The sequence below is a fragment of the Anomaloglossus baeobatrachus genome, chromosome 1 (genome assembly GCF_048569485.1).
Source record: "Anomaloglossus baeobatrachus isolate aAnoBae1 chromosome 1, aAnoBae1.hap1, whole genome shotgun sequence".
Taxonomy (NCBI): Eukaryota; Metazoa; Chordata; class Amphibia; order Anura; family Aromobatidae; genus Anomaloglossus; species Anomaloglossus baeobatrachus.
Genome location: NC_134353.1, coordinates 650931963 through 650939992, shown reverse-complemented (window position 1 = coordinate 650939992; position 8030 = coordinate 650931963).

Genomic DNA, 8030 nt, shown 5'->3' with positions numbered 1-8030 from the left:
AGTATTTGATACACTGTTGATTTTCAGTTTTCAGACCTACAAAGAATGGAGAGGTCTGTAATTTTTGTTGCAGGTACACTTCAACTGTGACAGTCAGAATAAAAAAATAAAAAAAAATCCAGAAAATCACATTGTATGATTTTGAAATAATTTATTTGCATTTTATTGCTTGAAATTAATATTTGATCCCCTACAAACCAGCAGAAATTCAGGCTCTCACAGATCCATTATTTTTTTATTTTTTTTTAAAAAAAGCCCTCCTACTCTGCACTCATTACCTGTATTAATTGCACCTGTTTGAATTTGTTACATGTATAAAAGACACCAGTCCACACACTCAATCACTCACACTCCAACCTCTCCATCATGGCCAAGACGAAAGAGCTGTCTAAGGACACCATGGACAAAATTGTAGACCTACACTAGGTTGGGATGGACTACTGGACATTAGGCAAGCAGCTTGGTGAGAAGGCAACAACTGTTGGTGCAATTATTCGAAAATGGAATAAACACAAGATGACTGTCAATCTTACTCAGTCTGGCACTCCGTGCAAGAATTTGCCTTTTGGGGTAAGGATCAGTCTGAGAAAGGTCAGGAATCAGCCAGAAATACATGGGAAGACCTGGTCAATGAGCTGAAGAGAGCTGGAACTACACTCAAAGATTATGATTAGTAAAACACTATGCCATCATGAATTAAAATCATTCAGGGCATGAAAGGTCCCCCTGCTTACATCATGTCTAGGTCCGTTTGAAGTTCACCAATGACCATTTGGAGGATAATGGGAGAAGGTCATGTGGTCAGATGAGACCAAAATAGAACTTTTTGGTATCAACTCTACTTGCTATGTTTGAAGGAAGAAGGATTAACACCACCCTAAGAACACCGTCCCAACTTTGAAATATTGGGGGTAGAAACATCATACATTGGGGCTGCTTTTTTGAAAAGAAGACAGGATGACTGCACCGTATTGAAGGGAGGATGGATAGGGTCATATATATTGCAAAAGTTTGGCCAACCATCTCCTTTCCTCAGTAACAGCACTGAAGATGGGTCATGGATGGATCTTCCAACATGACAATGACTCAAAGACACAGCTAGGACAGCTAAGAAGTGACTCCGTATGAAGCATTTCAAGATCCTGGAGTGGCCTAGCCAGTCTTCAGACCTGAAAACAATAGAAAACCTTTGGAAGGAGCTGAAACTCAATGTTGTCCAATGACAGCCCCGAAACCTGAGAGATTTGTAGAATGTCATGATCCAGGCCGGAATCTGCCTTGGCAGTGTTCCAGCCCGGGCCTGGTCATGTCAGGGGTTAATCTCTCTCTGCCTTGCTCCTGCTTCCTCACACATTATACTATATGTATATATATATATATATATATATATATATATATATATATATATATATATATATATATATATATATATTATATATATCTATGCACACACACACTATATATATATATATATATATATACTATACTGGTGCTGCAACTTTTGCAACTTTTGTGCAGCTCCAGTTATAGTCTATGCCTATAGCGTGTGTAGTTGACTCTGGTGAGTTCTCTGATCCGTCCTACCGCATTCCCCTGACTTCCTACCCGTGTGTGTCAGCCCGCTTCCAGCCCCGTCCTCCCTACCTTATCCCCTTGTGTATTCTGACTTCCCGGTACTTGACTTGCGCTCTGTCTCTGACTTGGTTCTGTCTCACTCCTTTGATATCTTCATGACCAACCAGTTTCTGAGCCCGTCGCTTGCTTCTGAAGCGGTCTGTGGGTTTTCCCTTTGTACTTTCTTCATGACCTCAGGTTACCTACTCAACTCTCTGACTACTCTACTGCCACTTACTGGTTACTTCCTTGTACTACTTCTAGTCTGCTATTAGTGCAGGGTTGCTGGGCTCTATTACCACTCTGCTGCCATCTAGTGGAGTTTGTGCTGTACTGCTTCAGGATATCCAATAGTACGGTGTGACATAGAAGATCTGTATGGAGGAGTGGGCCAAAATCCCTGCTGTGTGTGCAAACTTGGTCAAGAATTACAGGAAACATCTGATCTCTGTAATTGTAGACAAAGGTTTCTGTACCAAATATGAAGTATTGTTTTTCTATTGTATCAAATACTTATTTCATGCAAAAAAAATTCAAATTAATCATTTAAAAATCATACAATGTGATTTTTTTGGATTTTTTTTTTATACTTCACAGTTGAAGTGTACCTATGATAAAAATTACAGACCTCTCCATTCTTTTTAGGTCTAAAAACTTGCAAAATTGTCAGTGTATCAAATACTTGTTTTCCCCACTCAGCTTAATGCCCAGAGAAAAATTTAATGTATGAAGTAAATTTTTCCCCAAACTTTAGATGTATGACAATCTTTGTGAAAGCCACATATCATTATTACTTTCAAAAGTTTTATCAGGTTTCCACAGGACTGTATTACCAGGAGATAGAATTTATGTCTATCACACTCCCATTACTTGACATGGAGTGGAATGATAAGTAGTGTTAGAAGTTGGTCATATGATAAATCTGGAATGTTGATTACCACTATGGTTTCATTTCCGCACACAAATCTGCTTTGAAAGAGAAGAGCATAAAATGTAATATAAGCAATACAGATTCTGTTTGTTACACGCTAGGTCTTTTTCTTCTTAGACCAGGGTTAGATGACCGTATAACACAAACAATGATCGCACTACAGTGCCCGGACTGGCCAGCGGCTCTCCTCACCTGACTGTGAGAGCTGTAGAGACATACATGAAGCTGACACTCTCAGGTCAGGAGAGCCACGGCCAGTCTGGGCACTGCAATGTGATCGTCATCCATGTTATACGGCTGTGTGATACTGGCCTTATATTGTATCTCAAACACAAAATACCTGGCCAATATGCATTACGTATAGAACAGCGATCAGCTATATTTTTCTAAGATGTTAAGGCTGACACGAGAACACTTAAAAGGTGTCGGTTATAGCTTATTCAGACTTCAGTCCTTCTTCTATGAGTTGTATACTTGTTTTTCATGGCTAGAACTCATATGTATTATAATTAGAGATGAGCGAACCCGAAGTTTGGTGTTCATACCAAGCACAGACTTAAAATAAAACCCAGAGTTCAGCTTTGGAGTTCAGGTGTATTACGCATGCAAACCACTCGCATGAGCATCGTTTTGCTCAGGTACACTCAGTGTTCAGCCCAGTGCAAGCCACTTGCAGTGTTTTAACAGCTAGCACTGGGGGTAACAACAGCATGATGGAATGTAGTGTGCACAAAAATGCTGAGATAGTGTGGTAGGAGCACATAATTGTCAATCAATATTTCTATGCTGAAATGTCTATTTGTGGCAGGAACACAGAATTATCAATCAGGTTTTTTTTGCAGAAATGCCTATTTTTGGCAGGAGCACAGAATTAGCAATCAATATTTATATGTTGAAATATCTATTTGTAAAAACAAACACAGAATTATCAATCAGTATTAATATGCTGAAATGTCTATTTCTGGCAAGAGCATATAATTATCAATCAGTATTTATATGCTGAAATGTCTTTTTTGTGGCAGGACCACAGAATTAGCAATCAGTGTTTTTCAGTATTTATATGCTGTGTAACGCTGGTGTCCCTGCACCCCTTGCTCCACTCCCCGCAGGGATACACACTTACCACCATGGCCGGCTCTCACCACGCTACCCGGCATCCCTGCCGTCCTCCACGTGGGTGCTTCCTGCTTTCCCCTTTCGGGGCCTTTGTGCATGGCACAGGTTCTCCAGGAGTGCTCCTAGGGTGCACATATGCAACTGCCCTTCTCTAAAAGGGCCAGCGCTAATTTACTGGAAATTTCTCTCAGCCTATCGCTGAGAGGCACGGGGTACTTAAGGCACTCTCCCAATAGAGGAGGTGCCTGATCAACGTATTTAGTTAGTGGTTTTGTTTCCCTAGCCAGCTAGTTGTCAGGTACCCTTGTCCGTCCTGTCCTGCTTGTACCTGGTTCCTGTCCGTTCTGTCTTGCTTGAACCTGGTTCCTGTCCGCCCGTCTATTGACAGTGAGCTGCTTATCAATAGAAGGGATGTGGTTGGTCTAGCAGGCGCATGAGCTGTAGTCCAGGCAGTGATAATATCCTGGTAATAAAACCTTCATTGTGTGCAAACAACAGCACACAGCCTGATAAGTGACACTGAATTCAGTGTTTTAACCCCCTACATCATGCAGTTCTCAGATTACATAGCAAAAACCTGCTGACAGATTCCTTTTAAATTTTAGTCAGTCTACAACGTATCCATTTTTTGACAGGGGTGGGCAGATGGACACAGTCAGAAGCCTATCTGATGGTATTGCATGTATTTCTTAGCATTATCCCCTTCACCACCACGCAATTTTCTGTTTTTGTCCCCCCCCCCTCTTTTCCAAGAGCTATAACTTTTTTATTTGTCTTTTCCACATAGCCATATGAGGGCTTTTTTGGGGGGGGAGGGGGCGGTGGGAACAAGTTGTACATTTTAAACACACCATTTCAAGTTGCAAGTTTGAATCTCAAGTGCGGTGAAATTGCAAAAACACTGAAATTCTAAGATTGTCTTTTTTTTGTTTACAATGTTCACTGTGTGGTAAAACTGACATGGTGGAATGATTCCTCAAGTCAGTACCAGTTTGTAAATACCAAACATGTATAGCTTTGTTTTTATTTAAGAAGTGAAAAAAAATCAGAAATTTGTAATAAAAAAAAGAAGAATTGCACTTTTGTCACCATGTTCCGAGATCGGTAACATTCTCATTTTTGGGGATCTGGGACGCAACAAGAGTGGTCAGTGCGTTAAGACCAACTGAAGTCTGACGCATAACAAAAAACACACCTATACAACACCATAAAAGAGGGGGACACCAGGGAAACAATAACAAAGGTGTACCCTGGTGCTAGTGAGAGGGAAGATTGACAACTCCTATCCTCACCTGTATCTGTCCCTACCCTCCCAGCCAGTCCCTATGCAATCTCCGCAAATGTCGCCGAGCAGCACCCTGAGTGCCTAGGAAACCCTATAGGTCCTCTGGCTAGTGAGAGGCATTTGAGGTATAAATCCACCACTGTTCTAATAATTCAAGAGGGTAGGGTAGACAAAAAGGGGATAAACAACCAAAATGGAGAGTATACGACTTCAGGAGAATCCACAGCAGGTCCTTCCACCAAGGCAGCTTGCATACAAATGACTTTGTATAATCAGCAAAGCTTGCTGGGAAACCTGACTATTTAAACACAAGGGGGTGTGTCTACAGATCAGCTGCAGCGGACCTTAACTGTAGGAGAGCTGCTAGAAAAACTAACATTACTTATTTAATTTCTGCTACACGAGGGGCCGCAGCAGCTATACATTTGAGCATATTCCTAGGTAGTGGGTTCACAACACCCACCAGGTGAGCACTCAGTATTTCATAAGCAATACAGGCAGTTGCTTATTCCTCACGCAATAACATCATAGAGGCATTTTGGTTGGCTGCAACCTTATTCTGCAGTATGACAATGACCCCAAACATACAGCCAATGTCATTAAGAACTATTTTCAGCTTATAGAAGAACAAAGAGTCCTAGAAGTGATGATATGGCCCCTACAGAGACATGATCTCAACGTCACCCAGTCTGTCTGGGATTACATGAAGAAGAAAAGAGGATCTCTGCAGCCTACATCCACAAAAGATCTGTTGTTAGTTTTCCAAGATGTTTGGAACAATCTCCAGTTCAAGTTCCTTCACATAGTGTGTGCAAGTCCAGCTAAAGAAGTTGATGCTTTGATGATATTTTGAAGACAAAAAGTGGTCAGAATAAATTTTGTTTTGATTTACATTTCTCTTTGTTCGTTCACTTTGCATGCATTTTTGTAATTAATAAAATAAAGTTTCTCTATTGCTTCATTGGGGGACACAGGAAACCATAGGTGTATGCTGCTGGCTCTAGGAATCTGACACTATGCTGTAGAAAAAAAGCTGGCTCCTCCCCAGTAGTATACACCCACTGACCGGAGCTGAGCTGATTAGTTTATCCTTAGTGTCCATAGGAGGTGGACACTGGAGGGTCTGCTCTCAGCCACTCAGGTTTGTATTGTTGTGTTTTTTTAATCTGTTCCCTTTGTCTTACAGACACAGCTCGTCGGGCAACAGGGTGTAATGGTTCACCCTGTTTCCCCTCTAGACTGGTTGCGCAGTGTTGAGTCCGTCCTCCACTTACTCTATTCCTCAATGTCTGACTGGCAGGACCCCAGCCCCTTCAACACAGAAGAGTGTTCGAGGCGCATCTGCATATACCAAAATATGATGACGACAAAGGCGGAGGGTCCTGCCCACTTCCCCAACTCTCTCGCTCCAGAGCTTGATTGTGGAGTAGGAAAATGAAGATGGTACTGAGGATGGACATGGTACTTTTCTACTCCCCCGGCTAATGGCGTCCGGGCTGACTGATGATCATCTTCCCTACATGCTGCAAAGACAGATCGATGATGAGGCTGAACATCTGGGGCTTTCAGGACAGGTAATTCCTTTTATTGTGTACCCTTTACTCCCAGGGCCTCCTTTCCTTCTCCCACTAAGGCCCCGACCCCACTACAAATTCAATCGGATGGTCTAAACTTTCACTTTAGGCCTCGGCTTCACCGAGGCCTATTCCCCCTAGCCGATTAGTTGTCTTTGCACCCGGCCAATAAGTTAATCTGCCCGCACACGGGATTTTCAAACATAGACCACCCCATGCTCTGCACTGTCGTGCTTCAGCCACCTGCAATTTCTAGTCCCACCCCTTTCCCAACATCATTTCCTGGCGCTGTGCATTCTTTCGGAAGTCCCTGCACTTACAAACTCCATGTGCTTCCCAGCCTCTACGCCTGTCGGAGGACTACGCTTCCCTCAGCCCTCCATAGAGCCCAGGCCTCTGCCCACAGTCAGCATTGCACAGCCTCCACTGCCAGCAGAGCCCCAATTAATATCTCTATCCACAGCACGACAGGACGAACTCATAAGTCAACAATGGCTATGTACCCTGTGTCTGGTGCCAGGGCTATTACTGTGCTTAGTGCTACATGGCTACTTCTACTCCAGCCACTATACGGCGAACCAGCAACACCACTTGCCACACGCCTCTCCTAATTCCAGGGCACCCCTGCTGCTCTATATAGCTAGTCGCAGTCTCCTTAGATTCTCCAGTTCCTATGGGCACATGTTCCACAGGGGATAGAGTGCTTCCCTGGCTCTCCTATCCTCTTCTGCTTGACCTGGGGTCTACCATCTTTGGACACGTATTCCTCTAGGGTTAGAGTGCCTTCTCTGGTACTCCGACTCTCTTCCCCTACATTAGGTTCTCCCCAGGCATAGCTGTCGGGTTTCTCCCTTTAGCTTCTCAGCTGTTTTTTACTTACCTAACAACTCCAATTTCAGGGTATTCGCAAGATCCATCTTCTTACCTTTTTCCCGGCAGTTCACACCTACACGGAAAGGGTTTGTTACAGTGTCCAGCGACAGGTTCCGGTCTCAGAATCTCATCTCTGCTGCTCCTATTTTCGAGTCCTTCTCTTCCCACCCTTGGGGACTGCTTTAGGACATCCCATGGTTTCCTGTGTCCCCCAATGAAGCAATAGAGAAACGATTTGGGGTACTCACCATAAAATCTCTTTCTCAGAGCCTACAGGGGGGGACACAGTACCTGCCCTTTTCTTAATACTTTCGGTGGGACCGGTCTGTTTCTGGATTCAGTTTACTTCTCCTGCCGCTTTTACACTAACTGATCAGATCAGCTCCGGTCAGTGGGTGTCTACTACTGCGGAGGAGCCAACTTTTTTTCTACAGCATAGTGTCAGCCTCCTAGAGCCAGCAGCATATACCCATGGTTTCCTGTGTCTCCCAATGAAGGCTCTGAGAAAGAGATTTTACGGTGAGTACCCAAAATCTTCTTATTAATACTTCTATTTTTGAAAGTGTTCATACTTTACAACATTTTTGAAAACCTGCCTGAAATTTTTGTGCAGTACTGTAAATAATATAAAGGGGGC